Here is a 22,557-nt window from a genome sequence, read left to right on the forward strand (position 1 = left end):
GATTTTATGGATCTCATTATGTCTCTCATAGTTGAGGTATACCTATCATGAATATTACAGGCCTCTCTTATCTTTTTAAATGGGAGAACTTGTACAATTGGTGGCTGACTAAATACTTTTTTGCCCCACTGTGTATATATATATATATGGCACCATAAGTAATAAAGTAATAAAGATTTAAACTTGGACACGTTATGACATAATATGATTCATAAATAATAAAAGAGGAATGTAAAGAATCTACATTGAGTAATAGAGTTTACAGACCTCATAGTAAAGCTGCCCATAGATACAGTATCAGACAAATTTGTCAGCAGCCTATGGACTTGGACAGGATCCACCTGCACTCCGTTCTTGCTGGCTTCTGGAGTCCTTCTGGACATTAAAGGGGTATTCTAATTGAAAATATTTGAGGAATAGCTACAGGACAGGGCACGAATGTCTGATAGATGTGGGTCCCATCTCAGGCCAGGGTTGCTGACCTCCTCATCACTTTTTTCTGCACAAATAAATCAGAAATCACTGATGGCCTAAATTTTTTTATAGACATTAACCCACTGATTTTTTTAATGATCACACCCCCATGCAGATCATACCTAGTGCCCCTTGCTCCCCTGGCGAGGTGCTGGTCTTCTCAGATCAGCGTCCTCCTTGTTTCTTTTTCTTCTCTCTCCGGCTTAGACCACCATGATAACTTCTTCCAGCCAAAACTCATCTGCAGGACAAACATATTTCCAGTGCCCTCCCCACCTCTACACAGTCTCCCCATCTATAGGCCTCCAAACTGTAATTATGCCCCCTGGTTGTCCTGCACAGTAAAAGTGGTATAAAAGATAGGCTGGGTTCACATCACACTTTTGCCATACTGTTTTCAAACCGTTTTTCTAATGAAAACCGTATGGCAAAAAAACGGATGGAACAGTATGGGAAAAAGTAAACCGTATGCGTTTTTAAACTGTATACTGTTTTTAAAAGTGCATACAGTTCCGTCCGTTTTTATAGAAAAAAAACCCATATGTTTTTGAAAATGTTGTCCATTTTTAATTGGAGGGGTCTTGGGTGGGGATTTTAGGATGCAAATGCGCATGTGCAAAGTAAAAACCGTATACGTTTCTCCTTGACGTCCATGTTAAAAAAACATATACGGTTTTTACTGTGCACATGCGCATTTGCATCCTAAAGTCCCCACCCAAGACCCCTCCAATAAAAAATGGACAAAATTTTCAAAAACGTATGTTTTTTTTTCTATAAAAACGGACGGAACTGTATGCACTTTTAAAAACTGTATACAGTTTAAAAACGCATACGGTTTACTTTTTCCCATACTGTTCCATCTGTTTTTTTGCCATACAGTTTTCTTTAGAAAAACGGATTGAAAACAGTATGGCAAAAACGTGATGTGAACCCAGTCTTAGGCTGGGTTCACACTACGTTTTGTCCCATACGGGAGCGCATACGGCAGGAGGGAGCTAAAACCTCGCGCTCCCGTATGTAACCGTATGCGCTCCCGTATGTCATTCACTTCAATGAGCCGACCGGAGTGAAACGTTCGGTCCGGTCGGCTCATTTTTGCGCCGTATGCGCTTTTACAACCGGACCTAAAACCGTGGTCAACCACGGTTTTAGGTCCGGTTGTAAAAGCGCATACGGCGCAAAAATGAGCCGACCGGACCGAACGTTTCACTCCGGTCGGCTCATTGAAGTGAATGGCATACGGGAGCGCATACGGTCACATACGGGAGCGCGAGGTTTTAGCTCCCTCCTGCCGTATGCGCTCCCGTATGGGACAAAACGTAGTGTGAACCCACCCTTAGTAGGTTCCCCATTAAGTAGGCATATCTCCCACAGTTTGCAGGTAGTTTCCTTATAAGGAAGTCCCTCATATGCAGGTATGTATACAGGTAGATAGCTCCCCATTAGGTAAATACATTCGTTGGTAAGTAGATCGATTCCCCACCCCCAATTATATAAATACATCTGTGGTGAACCACGGGGTGTGGGGTGAGGTGTAAGGGGCAGATGGTGTTGCCCAGGTGTAGATGGTATTAACCCCTTCGTGTTCGTGACGCCAGGGCGAGGTAACCACCTGAAGGTAGTACCGCTAGTCCTAGGTTAGGCAGGGGCAAATAATAGTCCAAGGCCAGGTTAAGGTTAACGGTAGCTTCTACTGAGGTTAGACAGGTGTTACAGTCTATACAGCTCGGCCAGGATCCCAGAGAGGTGATCTGTAACACAGGGGACCTTGCAGTTTGCTGGGACTTGCAGTGACTGGAGAGACTATAGATGCAGGCCATGCTGACTATAATTGACTTGACTTGACTGAAGATGAAGACAGCAGATAAAGATGACTTGACTTACTGACTTGTGGCTGCAATTAAGGTTGCTAGACCCTGGCTCTGCGATGTCTGGACTGGACTGAGCCTCAGCAGAAAGTGAAACACAAGAGAGATTGTAGTACCTCCCTCTTATAAAGGGGGCTGAGCAAGGAGCCCATAGGCCAACTGCGGGTCACCTGGTGCTCTCTGGGTAACAAACATATGACTTAAACATGTGACAAACATTATCATGTGACTAACAATCATGTGACCCACTTCAAAAGTCCTTTGCACTTAATATACCACCTATTCACATTATGGGGGAACACTGCAGAAGAGCCCTGAAGACAAACAGGGACTCAACCTGACAGGACTGTAGGAACATATCCTGTACGGGGAAATCCCACATCCGTGGGTAGGTAGTAGCTAGGTAGCCAGGTAGCTATGTAGGTAAGTAGGTAGGTAGCTTGGCAGATAACAAGGAAGCTAGCCAGGTGGGCTAATCACCCCCCCCCCCCCCCAACCAAGAAGAAAAACAAGACAAAAAAAAAGAGAAAATTATGCTTGCCCTACTTCCCACACAGCCATCTCCTCCGCAGCACAGGCTGGCCAGGTCTTCCCTTCTTCACAGTACAGACGGTGATGATTGACATAATTGGCACCGGAGGTCATGGGTCACCTCTTAGTGTAGGCCACAGGTCCTGTAGCTAACACTGTGCGCTGAAGCAGCACTCGCTTGCCTAGGGATCCAGAACAAGTGTCCTGGATTACCCCTTAGCGATAGAGTGCCGATGCTGGACGGGCCCCCTCTTTGCCCCAGCCCCTCCTTTAATGGCAGACCTATGCTTTGGCGTCCCACACCCCCAACAGTTTGGACAAAGTGTAGGCACTGCCCCGTTTAACGCCTTCAAGACACCCTTAGTATAACGAATCACAAAGCAGCTCATTAAAAACAACACAATTGTCATCTGTTATATCCAACAGTGCAACTGCCAATGCATGCCTCTGGCTGTCCGGGCAGGCTGGGAGTTGTAGTTTTGCAACAGCTGGAAGCATACTGTTTGGAAAACACTGTGTGGTGGCCCAGTACAGGAGTTGTTACCCCGTACTATTCCTGTCCTGTAAGGCAGCCTCCCTGCAGTGTCCCCTGAGCTCCCTTACACCTGTCTCCTCATGTACATATGTTTTGCCATTTGTTATGCTGTAAAGTGTGTAAAGAAGTGTTATAACTTTAAGAAATGTCCCTGTGGTGTCCCGGTACCATATCCTATCCGGTACCTCTGTATGAGAGCGGCCCTGGCCATATAAGGGAGCGGTGGCCATTGCTCTCTTTGCTCCTGCGCTCCTGACAAGGAAGGACCTGTACAGCTATCTCCCGCAGTGAGTTAGGCCCGAGCCTTGCGGCAACGGCTGATCGATTCTAAATTGTGAGTGTATCAATCCCTAAGCACTCTGCATGATCACTGGACATTATCTATCCCCTAAATCCGGAAGGATCTGCAAGATTACCCTAAATTCAGAGACTATATCTAAAGTCAAGGTCCGCAACAACTGTCAGTCATTGCATTATATAGAGACTGTATTCCTGAGACTGCTATTGTGCATTGGATGTACCACAAGCCTTTCAGTAAAGTTTGATCAAGTTCAAGTACCTTGTGGTCCTTCAGTCATTTATGCATGCACCTATCGTTACTGGGAAGGGCGGCAATAGGCCGGAGAATTACCTCAGCATACTAGCCCTCAGCCTGGCGTCACGATCTATAGGGTTAACATTAACCCCTCATCTACCGAAACAACACCCAAACTACCATACACCCCCCAGGGCTACCACATCCCCATGTGATCTTCAGTTGTCATGTGACATATCATTTGATTGTTACCTAGGAGGCATCAGTGACCAGGTGACTTAAGGGTGACCAATGGGACCCCACCAGAGTCTCCCCCATAAAAGCCCTGGTAGGAGTCTCTTCTCTCTCTTAGTTCCTGAGTCTTTGCTGAGGTGCAGCCGAGCCTAAGAGTCTGGAGTCATAGGAGCCTCAAGTCAAGTCTGCAGCCACAAGCTACAAGCCTACAAGTAAGATAAAGTCACAGCTTAGTCTGTCTCCAGTCAAGTCAAGTCAGTCACTGTCATCTATTGTCAAGTCAACATGGCCTGCACTAAATTGTCCAAAACCACTGCAAGTCCCAGCAAGCCCTTAAGGTCTCTGAAGTCACTGGTCACCTCCGTGGGCCTGGCTACACTGTATAGACTGTACCATCTGTCACTCAGTAAAGCTACTGTTGTCCGTAACTTGGCGTTGGAGTCATTATTTCCCCCGTGCCTACCCCAGGGTCCAGCGGTATACCTTTGGGTGGTATTAAGGATAAACCACACCCTGGCATCACAAATACAAGGGGTTAATGCCATCTACCCCTAGGGTAATTCCATCTGCCCTGCATTTCACACCCCATGCAACAACTGGCTTATAAAATATTGCAAAACACAGAACATCACAGATGTCATCAAAAAAGATATGATATACAGCACTTGTCAGATGACACCCAAACACAGGCCTGGCAGGAATCCCAGTAAGACAGTTCTGCTCTGGACAGTTCCTGATACGGGCATCAGGTGTCAGCAGAGAGCACTGTGGACAAGACAATAAAGAAATTCAAAAAGAAAAGAATTTCCTCTGTAGAATGCAGCTGCTTAAAAGTACTGAAAGGGTAAAGATTTTTTAATAGAAATCATTTACAAATCTGTTTCACTTTCCCGCACCAGTTCATTTAAAAAAAAAAAAATGTTTTCCACCAGAGTACCCCTTTAATGCTATTGGGAATGCTGTCGGTGTGGCATTAAGTATGGAATAATGTCCATTAATGCTGTGTTCCATAGCTGTCTGCAGTGATCACATGCCCTCATTATACTTTGTTAATCTATGGGAAAAACTAATACTCATGAGAATGGAATCTCAGTGAACCCATATATAGAACTTCTCACATGTACATCAAACCCAATGACCTCACCAAATCCTTATGGAAATATTTAGAGATGAGCGAACTTACAGTAAATTCGATTCGTCACAAACTTCTCGGCTCGGCAGTTGATGACTTTTCCTGCATAAATTAGTTCAGCTTTCAAGTGCTCCCGTGGGCTGGAAAAGGTGGATACAGACCTAGGAGACTCTTTCCTAGGACTGTATCCACCTTTTCCAGCCCACGGGAGCACCGGAAAGCTGAACTAATTTATGCAGTATAAGTCATCAACTGCCGAGCCGAGAAGTTCGTGACGAATCGAATTTACTGTAAGTTCGCTCATCTCTAGAAATATTTATAGAATGACACTTCTTTGAGAGGACCCATCAGATCTCTTTGAATGCTGAGGCATCAGTGTTGTGTCATTCCTCCTTTATTCCTCCTGGAAATTAATTAATAAATTGACAACTGGGTGTTACCAGTCTCCTTGTCAATTTTGTGTCAGACTGTGTAGGTGCGGTAGGAGTTGCATCTTTCTTGTCCATCAGGATGTTGTACGTCAAAGCATTTATCACAATGTTCTTTCCTTCAGACCTATAGCTTGACAATATTTCGTATTTACTCCAGATGCGGGCAGCTCTTCCTCAAAGTTGTATGTATTTATGACTGTTGTCATGTCCCACAATTTAGTACTATTCACTGCTATATGACACATATACCTCGCTGTATACAGATACAGAGACTATGTCGCAAGCCTTAAACTAGTTTTTGTATGGTTAGGAACAAGGCGCCAGGGAATTCCAGCCTCAGGCACCAGAGGCTAACATTAGGTAGAACCTCATTGGTGAATGTGTGAACATGTGACTTTTTGTGGACAATCCCCATGCTCACATACAACGGGTCGGGTTTTCATCTGAAGGTCTTCAAGTGTAATGCTAAAATATGACAAGAGAAGCTGTGGTGCGCTGAGCTGAGGAACACTGGGGGGAGTGTGGCCTTTAATAGGGGACAGCGGCTGGAGCCCAAGGGTGATGGCAAGTGGACTGTGCTGCTGAGCCATGAGAGGTTGTGGGTGAATATGTGAATGTTGGCAGGTTGTAAGGTTTGTGACGCCAGAAGTAGGGCAGTAGTCTATGTGTAGAATGATGATGGAGATTGTAGTGTGATAACAGTTTCCAATTACCGCTACTTCGAAAGAACTGGCTATTAGTATCAAAGCCACAGGAAAATAAATAACCTCAAAAGCCAGGATGTATGGATAACAGCTTTTACTTTACTGAACTGCAGGTCCAGGAATACATCAGACAATACAGTAGATGCATATTGACACTTGGTTAATACTTGTACACAGGGCTCGAGTCCTGCAGGAACAGCGTTCCTTTGCTTTTTCCAGAGGAGGAACGCCGTCCCTGTTTACAGTCCTGCAGGAACAGCGTTCCTTTGCTTTTTCCAGAGGAGGAACGCCGTCCCTGTTTACATTAGTCTTGCAGGACCGACCTCTGAATTATTCTTACCCTCCCTCCCTCTCCTCCCCCAGCCTGGATTGCTAGATGCTGAAGATGTAGGACCTGTGATGATGTCACCATCACATGTTGGGGGTGGAGCTTGGAGGAGAGGAAAGATCGTGGTTGAAGGACCTGTGTGATGCTGTGGAGGAGGCGGGGCTGAGCTGGAGGAGAGGTGACATGTCACCCCAGTAAGGTTATTACATGGAAGGAGATTTGTTACAGTGTGTCACCCCAGTAGTAAGGTGATTACATAAGAAGGAGGTTTGTTACAGTGTGTCACCACAGTAGTAAGGCGATTAGATGGGGAGGAGGTTTGTTACAGTGTGTCACCCCAGTAGTAATGAGATTACATGAGGAGGAGGTTTGTTACAGTGTGTCACCCAAGTAGTAAGGTGATTACATGAGGAGGAGGTTTGTTCCCAGTAGTAAGGAGATTACATAAGGAGGAGGTTTGTTACAGTATGTCACCCCAGTAGTAAGGTGATTACAAGAGGAGGAGGTTTGTTACAGTGTGTCACCCCAGTAGTAAGGATATTACAAGAGGAGGAGGTTTGTTACAGTGTCTCACCCCAGTAGTAAGGTGATTACATAAGGAGGGGGTTTGTTACAGTGTGTCACCCCAGTAGTAAGGATATTACAAGAGGAGGAGGTTTGTTACAGTGTGTCACCCCAGTAGTAAGGTGATTACATAAGAAGGAGGTTTGTTACAGTGTGTCACCACAGTTGTAAGGCGATTAGATGGGGAGGAGGTTTGTTACAGTGTGTCACCCCAGTAGTAATGAGATTACATGAGGAGGAGGTTTGTTACAGTGTGTCACCCAAGTAGTAAGGTGATTACATGAGGAGGAGGTTTGTTCCCAGTAGTAAGGAGATTACATGAAGAGGAGGTTTGTTACAGTGTGTCACCCCAGTAGTAAGGTGATTACAAGAGGAGGAGGTTTGTTACAGTGTGTCACCCCAGTAGTAAGGATATTACAAGAGGAGGAGGTTTGTTACAGTGTCTCACCCCAGTAGTAAGGTGATTACATAAGGAGGGGGTTTGTTACAGTGTGTCACCCCAGTAGTAAGGTGATTACACGTGGTGAAGGTTTGTTACAGTGTCTCACCCCAGTAGTAAGGAGATTACATGAGGAGGAGGTTTGTTACAGTGTGTCACCCAGTAGTAATGAGATTACATGAGGAGGAAGTTTGTTACAGTGTGCCACCACAGTAGTAAGGTGATTACACGAGGAGGAGGTTTGTTACAGTGTGTCACCCCAGTAGTAAAGAGATTACATGAGTAGAAGGTTTGTTACAGTGTGTCACCCCAGTAGTAAGGAGATTACATGAGGAGGAGGTTTGTTACAGTGTGTCACCCCAGTAGTAAGGAGATTATATGAGGAGGAGGTTTGTTACAGTGTCACCCAGTAGTAATGAGATTACATGAGGAGGAGGTTTGTTACAGTGTGTCACCCCAGTAGTAAGGAGATTATATGAGGAGAAGGTTTGTTACAGTGTGTCACCCAGTAGTAATGAGATTACATGAGGAGGGGTTTGTTACAGTGTGTCACCCCAGTAGTAATGAGATTATATGAGGAGGAGGTTTGTTACAGTGTGTCACCCCAGTAGTAAGGAGATTACATGAGGAGGTTTGTTACAGTGTGTCACCCCAGTAGTAAGGTGATTACATGAGGAGGAGGTTGTTACAGTGTGTCACCCAGTAGTAATTAGATTACATAAGGAGGAGGTTTGTTACAGTGTGTCACCGCAGTAGTAAGGTGATTACTTGATGAGGAGGTATGTTACAGTGTGTCACCCCAGTAGTAAGGAGATTACATGAGGAGGATTGTTACAGTGTGTCACCCCAGTAGTAAGGAGATTACATGAGGAGGATTGTTACAGTGTGCCACCACAGTAGTAAGGTGATTACATGAGGAGGAGGTTTGTTACAGTGTGTCACCCAGTAGTAAGGAGATTACATGAGGAGGTGGTTTGTTACAGTTTGTCACCCCAGTACTGAGGAGATCACATGAGGAGGTTTGTTACAGTGTGTCACCCCCAGTAGTAAGGAGATTACATGAGGAGGAGGTTTGTTACAGTGTGTCACTCCAGTAGTAATGAGATTATATGTGGAGGAGGTTTGTTACAGTGTGCCACCCAGTAGTAATGAGATTATATGTGGAGGAGGTTTGTTACAGTGTGTCACTCCAGTAGTAATGAGATTATATGTGGAGGAGGTTTGTTACAGTGTGTCACTCTTATACTCCGTAGGCAGCTGTATGCCTGTGGCCTGTAAGAATCCTGGAACCCTGCAGCATCTCAAGTTTTAGCTTGGACATTTTCATTTTCTTTTTTTTGTTTTTTTTGCTGGTATGATGTCACTATTGCAGTCTTTGGAATTGTTCAACTTGTAGTACTCCTTGGTAACTTGAATTTAACTGACTTGAGACAGACATGACTGGTGACAGACTAGACTAGTAAACATACATGACTGATAAAACAAAAATTGAATACAACAGCTCACAATTTGTAGATTTTATGGAAGACACCTCCGTAGCCGGGAGCACAGGACACAAGGGCTGAGCCACATCCTCAGTTCAGGCAAGGGGAAATTGAAGATGGTTGTCCAGCTCCACAACGAAAAATGTATAATTAAAAATCCAAAGTTTAAAGGGGTACTTCACTGGAAAACAATTTTTTTTTTTAAATCAACTGGTGCCAGAAAGTTAAACAGATTTGTAAATTACTTCTATTAAAAAATCTTAATCCTTCCAGTACTACACAGTGCTCTCTGCTGACACCTCTGTCCATTTTAGGAACAGTCCAGAGTGGGAGCAAATCCCCATAGAAAACCTATCCTGTTCATGACAGTTCCTAAAATGGACAGAGGTGTCAGCAGAGAGCACTGTGGTCAGGCAGAAAGGAAATTCAAAAAGAAAAGAACTTCCTGTGAATCATAACAGCAGCTGATAAGTACTGGAAGGATTAAGATGTTTTAATAGAAGTCATTTACAGATCTGTTTAACTTTCTGGAACCAGTTGATTAAAAAAATAAATACTTTGCAGTGGAGTATCCCTTTAATTAAAACGCCATTTTAAAATTCATGGTACAAAAAACACACACACAAAAAAGTGCTCAAGTGAGTAAAACCTCTCACACGCCAACACGTTGGCGTGTGAGAGGTTTTACTCACTTGAGCACTTTTGTGTGTGCGTGTGTTTTTTGTACCATGAATTTTAAAATGGAGTTTCATTAAACTTTGGACTTTTAATAATACATTTTTCGTTGTGGAGCTGGACAACCACCTTCAATTTCCCCATACTTGACTGATGACTAACTTGATTTATGACAGACGGGACTTTAGACGAACTGGACTGTAAACTGACCTGACTGGTGACGACTTACTAGTGACCGACTTTACTTAACTAAGCTTCTCCTGTGATGCACAAGAGGCCGCGGTCCCAGGATGAATTTGTCATGCTTGACCTCTGTGGGTACTTGGCTTGTCCCTTTCAGCGTTCACTAAACTGCAGACAGGTATCTGGCTGCCTACTCTGGTGGTTATCCGGTAAGAGTGCATATTGTAGGGGTCTTCACGGGTGTGGTCCATGATACACTTGCAAAGTCTCTCTTCCTCACCTATGTTTCCTTTGGTTGCGCTGAAACAGCACTGACCTGAGGGCATTCAGCCGGGAGACCCCAGACATTAGTCTGTTGGTTTGGACAGGCCAGCCCTGAGGATTCCTGAACCTAGACCTTTTTTTGCTAGAGGACCATCATCTTTGCTATTTTCCCTAATGCTCCACGTGAAATGGTTCTATCCCTGCAGATGTGTCTGAATCCGAAATCTTGTCCTTGGAGGCAGACTCCCACTGAATGTGTAGGAGCTGCAGCAGTGTGCTCTTCCCTGTCCAGCGGCCAAGACTAGACCCATTAAAGGACATCTGTACTGCATGAAGTTTACATATTCCTGTGCCCGGGCTGCAAAAATAAACAAAATAAACTTAAACTCACCTTCCTACGTTTCCCCCGTTGCTCCGGCACCTGCCTCACGGTCCTCCGCTGTGGTCCTCTTACTGCTTCCTGGGGACGGTAAAGTCACAGAGCCGTCAGCGTATCACCCGCGCAGTAATGTCCCGCTTCGGCTGGTGATGTAAGGAGCTCTGGCCGACTCCCTCTCCTGTCCCTGGGGACTAAGGGTGTAGACAAGACCGCCTGTAGTCCTGATTGGCTGAAGGGTGATATCTGACAGCTTACCAGATTTACATAGGATTGTGGGTGCAGACAGTTCCCCTTGCGCTACCACCCCCCTCCAGAGATACAGAATTTGTGTATCTCCGGCTCTCCCATAGAGATGCATGGAGGGGGCGTGTTGGCTACTGCCTTGTGCTGTGGTCAACACAGCTCCTTCCATGGGAATGTTTGGGGTGCTGTGCAGGAGATCCCGGGGAATCCCTGCGGTCGGAGCATCCCGTGTCCTGACACTTCGGATAGGGAATACATTTTACTAAACCGGAGTACCCCTTTAAGGACAGAGCATGCAAGAAACAGACAGAAAAAAATGTTTTAGAAACAAACAGAAAAAACATTTTCATAGCAAGACTTTAGAAACAAAAAGCTGAGTTTAAACTAGGGACCTCTGAGTCAACAGCCACCCAAACAGTGTTCATGGTAGCACAAATCACCCTGCTCTGGTACACCATAAGAATACCCAAGTTCTGCAGCAGCACTTATCTCAGAACACAGGTAGGTGTTTACAGATACCTCAAGTTGTGTCACGTTCCATTTTTGAAGCTGCACGCACATCAACAGGAGGGAAGCACCATCACCATTTTGTTTGGCTCTGTTTATCCTAATGTCTACATTTTTTGCTACGTATTATCATTTTTAAATGAATTCCACTTTATATGATTGTTGTATGTATACTGCTTGTATAGCACAGCCCTTGACCCAACCTTGTAAGCCAACAACATGAACCCCATTGTTTAGCTGTCCTTGAGGTTGTGTTGTCTCCTTGTGATAGTGATGTCCTTGCTGGAGATCCAACTTATGTTCTATTGATAAATCGAGTTAACCACAGGACAAAGTCCAAGTTGTGGTCACTGATCCTTTTTATATAAAGATTATCACCAAATAGTCATTTGTTACCTATAATTGTGCCTGATACGTGTACAACTGATACGGAAAAGAATATTCCAAGGAATGTGACTCGGATCATTTTGATTACATAACATTGCAGATACTGAAGAAAAATGCGGAGTGGACTGTATCTGTGTTAAGAGGGACATATTTTATTGATTGGAACCTAAACTCATATTGCACTAAATGTTATAGTACATATGGTCAGAATATCTTGTCATTTCACCACATAAAGATCAATATCTATCTATCTGTGTAATCTATCATCTAATCTATCTATCTATCTATCTATCTATCTATCTATCTCTCATATCTATCTATCTATCTCATATCTATCTATCTAATCTATTTATCTATCTCTCATATCTATCTATCACTCACATCTATCTATCTCATATCTATCTATCTATCTATCTCTCATATCTATTTATCTATCTCTCATATCTATCTATCTCTCATATCTATCTATCACTCATATCTATCTATCTCCTTTCTATCTATCTCCTATCTATCTATCTATCTATCTCATATCTATCTATCTATCTATCTCATATCTATCTCATATCTATCTCATATCTATCTATCTATCTATCTAATATCTATCTATCTATTTATCTATCTCATGTCTATCTATTTATCTCATATCTATCTATCTATCGTATCCATTGGGTCCACTACAAAATAATTAGTTAGGGGCATCATGTATCTAAATATTATTTATACACAGCCCTGAACTATGCCAGTATCCTCTGACTTGAAATTTGTGGTCTGTGGTGTTTATTTTAAAGGGGTACTTTGCCTCTAGACATCTTATCCCCTATCCAAAGGATAGGGGATAAGATGTCTGATCGTGAGGGTCCCACCGCTGAGGACCCCTGCGATCTCGGCTGCTCTGTGCTGATCTTTGCTCTGTGCTGGATGACTGGTGATGCCGGGCGGAGGCTCAAAACGTCACGACCACGTCCCGCTTGTGATGTGCACGCCACGCCCCCTCAATGCAAGTCTATGGACTTGCATTGAGGGGGCGTTACCATGACATCATGAGTGGGGCGTGACTGTGATGTCACGAGCCTCTGGAGCTGCACCCGACGCTCTAAATGAATGCCAGGTGCAGCAGGAAGATTGCTGGGGTCCCCAACGGCAGGACTTCCGCGATCTGACATCTTATCCCCTATCCTTTGGATAGGGGATAAGATGTCTAGGGGTGGAGTACCCCTTTAAACATCTGCACCCTGCTGTACAAAAGTTTGTGGGCATAAGACATGGTGACAGATACCCTTTTAGGGTGACAGATACCCTTTTAGGGTGCGTTCACACGTTCAGGATCCTGCGCAGATTTGATGTGCAGGATTTGTAACTGCAGATTAGAAGTTGTGTTCAGTCATTTAGTTTACATTAAAATCTGCAGCAGAAAATCCTGTGCATCAAATCTGCGTACATGTGAACGCACCCTTAACAAGCATAGGCTATGTTATGTAACAGTGGCAGTGCTCTAATACATTTTTTATAATGCTTTTCATAAAAAAGTTGGTAGTTTGCCAATGTCCTCACAGTGGAAATCTAGTGTCACTGATGTATTTCTAGTCACCACAAGCTTTCCAGCAGGATAACTCGCCAAAACATTTCACTTCAGATCCCTGGACCCCGTGAGTTTGACCTGTGGAGCAAAATGGGCTTGTAACCTGAATTTCCTACATTTTAAAAGGGTTGTCTCAACATGACAACTTCTCTTTCAAATGAAGCCAGCTTGGTGTTCAGCTGATGTGAGTTGGGCTTCCAAAATAGGCTGATATCTGCAAATATTTTTTCGGCACAATCTCTGTTGCAGCTTGCGACAATTCCGGACAATTCCTTGAGCACAGTTCTGACTAGTGGGAAGACTAGTGGCTTTGTGGCAATGGCACAACCGTATTCTGTTCATGACGCCAAGACAGTCTGTGGTACCCGGGTGGTGCAGTGCAGGTAGTAGTAGGGCAGGTGGTAATAGCCCAGGCACAGATGGTAGTGTAATCCCTTGTAGTGTTCGTGACGCCAGGATGTGGTTGTATGGTGTAGGGCACCACCGACAACCAACCCAGAAATGGCATATATATTAAACGAGAGTCCAAAGCAGGTTTTGATGCAACTGGAACTTTACTGAAGAAGGCAGTATAACAGTCTTTACAGAGAGCCAACTTCCACAGAGGTGACCGGGACACAGGGAACCTCTCAGGCTTGCTTGGACTTGGACTGTACTACTGTTATGACTTTGGTAGGGACAGTAGAGACTTGACTTGTAGACATAGATGAGACTTACAGATTTAATGTGGCTGCAGACTTGTAGGCTTTGGCCTAGCTGTACTGGACTGAACTTGTACAGGACTGGTGCTTGCTTTACTGTCCCGGAACTAAGAGCAGGAACCAAGAGAGAGTTGTGGTGAACCAGGAGAGTTGTAGTGTCTGGGGTGTTGCGGTAATGTTACAGGGTCTGGTGGTATTAACCTTTGAATGTCGTGATGCCAGGGTGAGGTTTGCTTAGAGTTAATAGTCCTACCACCAACAAGCCCAGAAACTGCAGGGAATGAACGGAATGTCCACAGCAGATTTGATGAATTAATTGGAGAACTTTACTTGCAGATTTTATGCAACAGTCTTTATACAGAAACAGTCTCTTTAGAGGTGACCGGGATACAGGCTCCTCACAGGCTTTTCTGGGACTTGAAATAATGAGCGGTTTTATGCATGCCACTGTGCTACTAATGATAAGATTTTAGCTGGTAGTAGTCACACAGCATTTGGTAGATTGAGCTTTGTAACTCACGGTTTAGTGGCTGCAGGTTCTTAGGCTTTGGCCTAGATGAATTGAATGAAGTTATGCTGATTGTGCTTGGATGAAATCCAGGAGATAAGAGAGCAGGAACTAAGAGAGTGAATTTAGTGGCTACAGCCCTTTATATAATAGGGGGCTGGACTAAGCTCATTGGTCAGCAAACTTGTAAGTCCTGAACCAGGTGAACTCTGGGTACATCACATGACCCTGGAAGGTCCTTAAACAATAGTACAACCATTATTATAGTCACATGACCTGCTAAGGTCCTATACAGTTATATTTCCTATACAGTTATATTATCTATATAAATATTTAACAATATACATAATTTATATGAGGCGACCAGGGGTGAGCCCTGCAGGAGAGCCCTATGGGAATGAAGGGACTCTGGCTTAGGGGACTTTAGACAGGGACAGGACCAGGTCCTGTACCGGGATACCACAGAGAGAGAAGAGAAAAGAAAGAGAGCTACAGCCCTTTATATATCAGGGGCAGGACTAAAGCCTATTGGAAGCTGGTTGCCTGTGGTTACCTGTGCCTCTGGAACTCTGGGAATCAGGTGATCACATATCACATGACAATATCACATGACCTTAGGAAGGTCCTATGCAGTTTAAACATCCTAATAACCTTTGCACATAGCTTATATTCACTGTACAATACCTAAAATAAACGTACACAATTAATGTACAATAGAAACCATAATAATGACCTAGGGGGTTCCTGCAGGAGAGCCCTGTGGACTTGAGGGATTCTACCTGCGGGAACTTTAGGAACTGTACAGAACCATGTTCTGTACCGGGACACGACACTACCTTTTAAAGGGATTGTTCCATGATTACAATCTAAAAGAAGAGTTCCCTGCTCCGTATTACCTATATGAGGCATAGCCCCTAGTAAGCCATATTCTGGAGAAGACATATGTAGCCTCCATCCCCTTGAAAATCCAGGTATTTATTGAAGGAGACAAGGAGACATCCTTTATAGGTAATGATAGAAAGTAAAGAAGTAAAAAGCATGCACAAGCAAGAGTCATTGCGGCTACAAATAATATAAACACTGACATATACATAAAACAATTCTTCCATAAAAATATTACTGTTTGTCTTCCTACAATCTGAGGAAACGGCAATTGTAAAAATAGAATGTCATTGTCTTCCTCTATGGAACAGCCGCATATTGAAGGTGAAGTCTACAAGTCATGTAATGCTGATAAAAGGAGACCTGTATAACCCCTGGGTTATTGGAACAATAGGCACATTTTTCTTCAATGACCCTCATCCATTGCACACTGTGTTCTATGTTCACTGTGACTGTGATGTCATATGATCTGGTTTACTCTTTAACACACAGGATTAAACACATTTTTGTCTTAAAGGGAATGTGTCAAAAAGGACCAGTTGTTTAATGCAAGTTTTTATGTTAACCCATTAAGCACTTAGCCCATTTTCCTTTTTTCCTCCTCCCCTTCTAAAAATCATAACATGTTCAATTTTGCACCAACATACCCATTATAAGGGCTTGTTTTTTGCGCCACCAATTGTACTTTGTAATGACATTACTTATTTTATAACATAATCTGGGTCGAAACAAAATTTATGTAGGTTTTATTTTTTTTTACTTTTATGTGGGTTTTATTTAATTTTACTAAAAAATTATAACTACATGCACCAAAATTATATACACCTATAATTGTCACTACAATAATCACCACCAAATAATGTCAAAAATCAATAAACTTTATTAAAGCACAAATATAGAAAAAACAAAGTACAACTGGACAGACACCCCTAACCCATAAAATACATATACACCACAAATGGCATGGGATCCCCGGTCACATCAAATACATATATATTGGAGTATGCCAGATGGTTAATAAATCCTCCATACAACAAGTAAAGGTAATGTCCGCAATACATAAACACTAGTGAAGAAAAAAATAGAGAACATCACACTACTGCATTACCTATAACAGGCATACTTCCAGTGGCCATCCAGGGACCCCGTACACCCTCCTGACGAAGTGGGGAGACCCACGAAACGACGTCCGTTGAGGATGCACGGGGTCCCTGGATGGCCACTGGAAGTATGCCTGTTATAGGTAATGCAGTAGTGTGATGTTCTCTATTTTTTCTTCACTAGTGTTTATGTATTGCGGACATTACCTTTACTTGTTGTATGGAGGATTTATTAACCACGTGGGGGGCGATTCAAACTTTTATTAGGGGAGGGGCTTATTCACATTTATTATTATTATTATTATTATTGTTTTTTTTTTTTTACACTTTTTACCTTTTTTGTTTTTGTTTAGCCACCATAGGGGGCTATAACATGCAATCTTTTGATTGCATACACTGTTAAATGCTATGCCATAGCATAGCGTTGATCAGTGTTATTATTGCTCTGCTGCTTCAACCTGCATTGCAGGCTTGGAGCAAAAGAACACAGATTGGATGGCAAGGAGGCAGGTAAAGTAAGGACCCTCCCACCGTCCTCTCAGCTGATTGGGACATCAGCTCTGCTGAACTGCCAGGATGCTTTCAGATTAATTTTAGACGGCCCAATCAGTGATGCCCGTCATTAACCCTGGGTCCTGACTGCTGATAGTAGTCCGGACCCACCGGGTTAAACACACGCTCAGTCAGTGAATGTGTTTTATGCGGTGGTAACACGACCAGTAAGGCCTGGGTCCTTAAGGACTCGGGAACATGGGCGTACCTGTACGCCCTGCATCCCTAAGTGGTTATACATATTTTAAAGAATTTAACCCCTTAAGGACTCAGCCCATTTGGACCTAAAGGACTCAGACAATTTTATTTTTACGCTTTCGTTTTTTCCTCCTCCCCTTCAAAATATCATAACTCTTTTATATTTTCATCCACAGACTAGTATGGGGGCTTGTTTTTTGCGTGACCAGTTGTCCGTTGTAATGCCATCACTCACTTTACCATAAAATGTATGGCCCAACCAAAAAAATACTATTTGTGTGGGGAAATTCAAAAGAAAACCGCAATTTTGCAAATTTTGGAAGGTTTTGTTTTCAAGCCGTACAATTTATGGTAAAAATGACATGTGTTTTTTATTCTCTGGGTTAATACGATTAAAATGATACCCATGATTATACACTTTTCTATTACTGTTGTGCTTAAAAAAAAATCGCAAACTTTTTAACCAAATTAATACATTTAAAATCCCCCTATTTTGAAGACCTATAACTTTTTCATTTTTCCGTATAAGCGGTGGTATGAGGGCTCATTTATTGCACCGTGGTCTGTACTTTTTATTAATACCATATTTGCTTATACAAAACTTTTATTAAATTTTTTATTAATTTTTTTTGGAATAAAATGTTATAAAAAAAAGCAGCTATTTTGAACTTTTTTTTTTTCGTTCACGCCGTTCACCATATGGGATCATTTACATTTTATTTTAATAGTACGGATATTTACGCACGCGGTGATACCAAATATGTATATAACATAATTTTTTTTACACTTTTTGGGGGTAAAATAGGGAAAATGGGACAATTTACGTTTTTATTGGGGGAGGGGGTTTTTCACATTTTTTTTACTTTTACTTTTTTTACTTTTATTTTTACACTCTTATAGTCCCCATAGGGGACTATTTATAGCAACCATTCAATTGCTAATCCTGTTCAGTGCTATGTAAAGGACATAGCACTGATCAGGGTTATCGGTCATCTTCTGCTCTGGTCTGCGGGAAAGCAGATCACTGCAGAAGACTCCCGGAAGGCAGTGGAGCCAGGTGAGGGGACCTCCGTCTGCCGTGCAGGATGATCGGATCGCCGCGGCAGCGCTGCGGGCGATCCGATCATCCTGTTAAGTGACCGCGATGCTGCAGATGTCGTGATCTGTATTGATCACGGCATCTGAGGGGTTAATGGCGGACATCCGCGGGATCGCGGGTGTCCGCCATTACCGGCGGGTCCCTGGCTGCGATCCACAGCCGGGACCTGCCGCACATGATGCCGGCATCGCTCCGATGCCCGCGGTTATGCTTAGGACGTAAATGTACGTCCTGGTGCATTAAGTACCACATCACCAGGACGTACATTTACGTCCTGCGTCGTTAAGGGGTTAAGGTGATGTTTTTCTAATAGTCACTTTGCTATCTATACAGTGATCCCTCAACTTACAATGACCTCAACATACAATATTTTCAATATACAATTTTCTTTTCTGGATCATTGTAACTTGAAACCAGACTCAACATACAATACTACAAACAGTCCAGATCTGTGAAACATGTCAATGGCTGGAAGATCTGACCAATCAGAATGGACATTCACTGGTAAAACCTCTTTATTACTGAAGTGCATGCACTGACTGGTGTCTGGTAGCGCCCCCTACAGTACAGGGAGGTACTACATGTTCTGTACTATTTCCCTGTACCAGGGTTAAATACTCCTTTGGACACCAAGTAAGGGTGACTAAATTTTACTTTTTTATTACATTGTGTGTACTGTACAGGACCCTGAAGAAGCTCCTGTCTGTTACGCCGAGCGCTCCGGGTCCCCGCTCCTCCCCGGAGCGCTCGCTACACTCTCCTCACTGCAGCGCTCCGGTCAGATCCACTGACCCGGGGCGCTGCGATACCGCCTCCAGCCGGGATGCGATTCGCGATGCGGGTAGCGCCCGCTCGCGATGCGCACCCCGGCTCCCGTACCTGACTCGCTCTCCGTCGGTCCTGTCCCGGCGCGCGCGGCCCCGCTCCTTAGGGCGCGCGCGCGCCGGGTCTTTGCGATTTAAAGGGCCACTGCGCCGCTGATTGGCGCAGTGGTTCCAATTACTCTGATCACCTGTGCACTTCCCTATATCACCTCACTTCCCCTGCACTTCCTTGCAGGATCTTGTTGCCATCGTGCCAGTGAAAGCGTTTCCTTGTGTGTTCCTAGCCTGTGTTCCAGACCTCCTGCCGTTGCCCCTGACTACGATCCTTGCTGCCTGCCCCGACCTTCTGCTACGTCCGACCTTGCTTCTGCCTACTCCCTTGTACCGCGCCTATCTTCAGCAGCCAGAGAGGTGAGCCGTTGCTAGTGGATACGACCTGGTCACTACCGCCGCAGCAAGACCATCCCGCTTTGCGGCGGGCTCTGGTGAAAACCAGTAGTGACTTAGAACCGATCCACTAGCACGGTCCACGCCAATCCCTCTCCGGCACAGAGGATCCACCACCTGCCAGCCGGCATCGTGACAGTAGATCCGGCCATGGATCCCGCTGAAGTTCCTCTGCCAGTTATCGCTGACCTCACCACGGTGGTCGCCCAGCAGTCACAACAGATAGCGCAACAAGGCCAACAGCTGTCTCAACTGACCGTTATGCTACAGCAGTTACTACCACAGCTTCAGCAATCATCTCCTCCGCCAGCTCCTGCACCTCCTCCGCAGCGAGTGGCCGCTTCTGGTCTACGCCTATCCTTGCCGGATAAATTTGATGGGGACTCTAAGTTTTGCCGTGGCTTTCTTTCCCAATGTTCCCTGCACCTGGAGATGATGTCGGACCAGTTTCCCACTGAAAGGTCTAAGGTGGCTTTCGTAGTCAGCCTTCTGTCTGGAAAAGCCCTGTCTTGGGCCACACCGCTCTGGGACCGCAATGACCCCGTCACTGCCTCTGTACACTCCTTCTTCTCGGAAATCCGAAGTGTCTTTGAGGAACCTGCCCGAGCCTCTTCTGCTGAGACTGCCCTGTTGAACCTGGTCCAGGGTAATTCTTCCGTTGGCGAGTATGCTGTACAATTCCGTACTCTTGCTTTAGAATTATCCTGGAATAATGAGGCCCTCTGCGCGACCTTTAAAAAAGGCCTATCCAGCAACATTAAAGATGTTCTGGCCGCACGAGAAATCCCTGCTAATCTACATGAACTCATTCACCTTGCTACTCGCATTGACATGCGTTTTTCCGAAAGGCGTCAGGAGCTCCGCCAGGATATGGACTCTGTTCGCACGAGGCGTTTCTTCTCCTCGGCTCCTCTCTCCTCTGGTCCCCTGCAATCCGTTCCTGTGCCTCCCGCCGTGGAGGCTATGCAGGTCGACCGGTCTCGCCTGACACCTCAAGAGAGGACACGACGCCGCATGGAGAATCTCTGCCTGTACTGTGCTAGTACCGAACACTTCCTGAGGGATTGTCCTATCCGACCTCCCCGCCTGGAAAGACGTACGCTGACTCCGCACAAAGGTGAGACAGTCCTTGATGTCTACTCTGCTTCTCCACGTCTTACTGTGCCGGTGCGGATGTCTGCCTCTGCCTTCTCCTTCTCCACTATGGCCTTCTTGGACTCTGGATCTGCAGGAAATTTTATTTTGGCCTCTCTCGTCAACAGGTTCAACATCCCAGTGACCAGTCTCGCCAGACCCCTTTACATCAATTGTGTAAACAATGAAAGATTGGACTGTACCATACGTTTCCGCACGGAGCCCCTTCTAATGTGCATCGGATCTCATCACGAGAGGATTGAACTTTTGGTCCTCCCCAATTGCACTTCTGAAATTCTCCTTGGACTTCCCTGGCTTCAACTTCATTCCCCAACCCTGGATTGGTCCACTGGGGAGATCAAGAGTTGGGGGCCCTCTTGTTCCAAGGACTGTCTAAAACCGGTTCCCAGTAACCCTTGCCGTGACTCTGTGGTTCCTCCAGTAACCGGTCTCCCTAAGGCCTATATGGACTTTGCGGATGTTTTTTGCAAAAAACAAGCGGAGACTCTACCTCCTCACAGGCCTTATGATTGTCCTATCGACCTCCTCCCGGGCACTACTCCACCCCGGGGCAGAATTTATCCTCTGTCCGCCCCAGAGACTCTTGCTATGTCTGAATACGTCCAGGAAAATTTAAAAAAGGGCTTTATCCGTAAATCCTCCTCTCCTGCCGGAGCCGGATTTTTCTTTGTGTCCAAAAAAGATGGCTCCCTACGTCCTTGCATTGACTACCGCGGTCTTAATAAAATCACGGTTAAGAACCGCTACCCCCTACCCCTCATCTCTGAACTCTTTGATCGCCTCCAAGGTGCCCACATCTTTACTAAACTGGACTTAAGAGGTGCTTATAATCTCATCCACATCAGAGAGGGGGATGAATGGAAAACGGCATTTAACACCAGAGATGGACACTTTGAGTATCTGGTCATGCCCTTTGGCCTGTGCAACGCCCCTGCCGTCTTCCAAGACTTTGTTAATGAAATTTTTCGTGATCTTTTATACTCCTGTGTTGTTGTATATCTGGACGATATCCTGATTTTTTCTGCCAATCTAGAAGAACACCGCCAGCATGTCCGTATGGTTCTTCAGAGACTTCGTGACAATCAACTCTATGCCAAAATTGAGAAATGTCTGTTTGAATGCCAATCTCTTCCTTTTCTAGGATACTTGGTCTCTGGCCAGGGACTACAAATGGATCCAGACAAACTCTCTGCCGTCTTAGATTGGCCACGCCCCTCCGGACTCCGTGCTATCCAACGCTTTTTGGGGTTCGCCAATTATTACAGGCAATTTATTCCACATTTTTCTACCGTTGTGGCTCCTATCGTGGCTTTAACCAAAAAAAATGCCGATCCCAAGTCTTGGCCTCCTCAAGCGGAAGACGCCTTTAAACGACTCAAGTCTGCCTTTTCTTCGGCTCCCGTGCTCTCCAGACCTGACCCTTCCAAACCCTTCCTATTGGAGGTTGATGCCTCCTCAGTGGGAGCTGGAGCTGTTCTTCTACAAAAAAATTCTTCCGGGCATGCTGTCACTTGTGGTTTTTTTTCTAGGACCTTCTCTCCGGCGGAGAGGAACTACTCCATCGGGGATCGAGAACTTCTAGCCATCAAATTAGCACTTGAGGAATGGAGGCATC

The sequence above is a fragment of the Hyla sarda genome, chromosome 4 (genome assembly GCF_029499605.1).
Source record: "Hyla sarda isolate aHylSar1 chromosome 4, aHylSar1.hap1, whole genome shotgun sequence".
In the NCBI taxonomy this organism is placed as follows: domain Eukaryota; kingdom Metazoa; phylum Chordata; class Amphibia; order Anura; family Hylidae; genus Hyla; species Hyla sarda.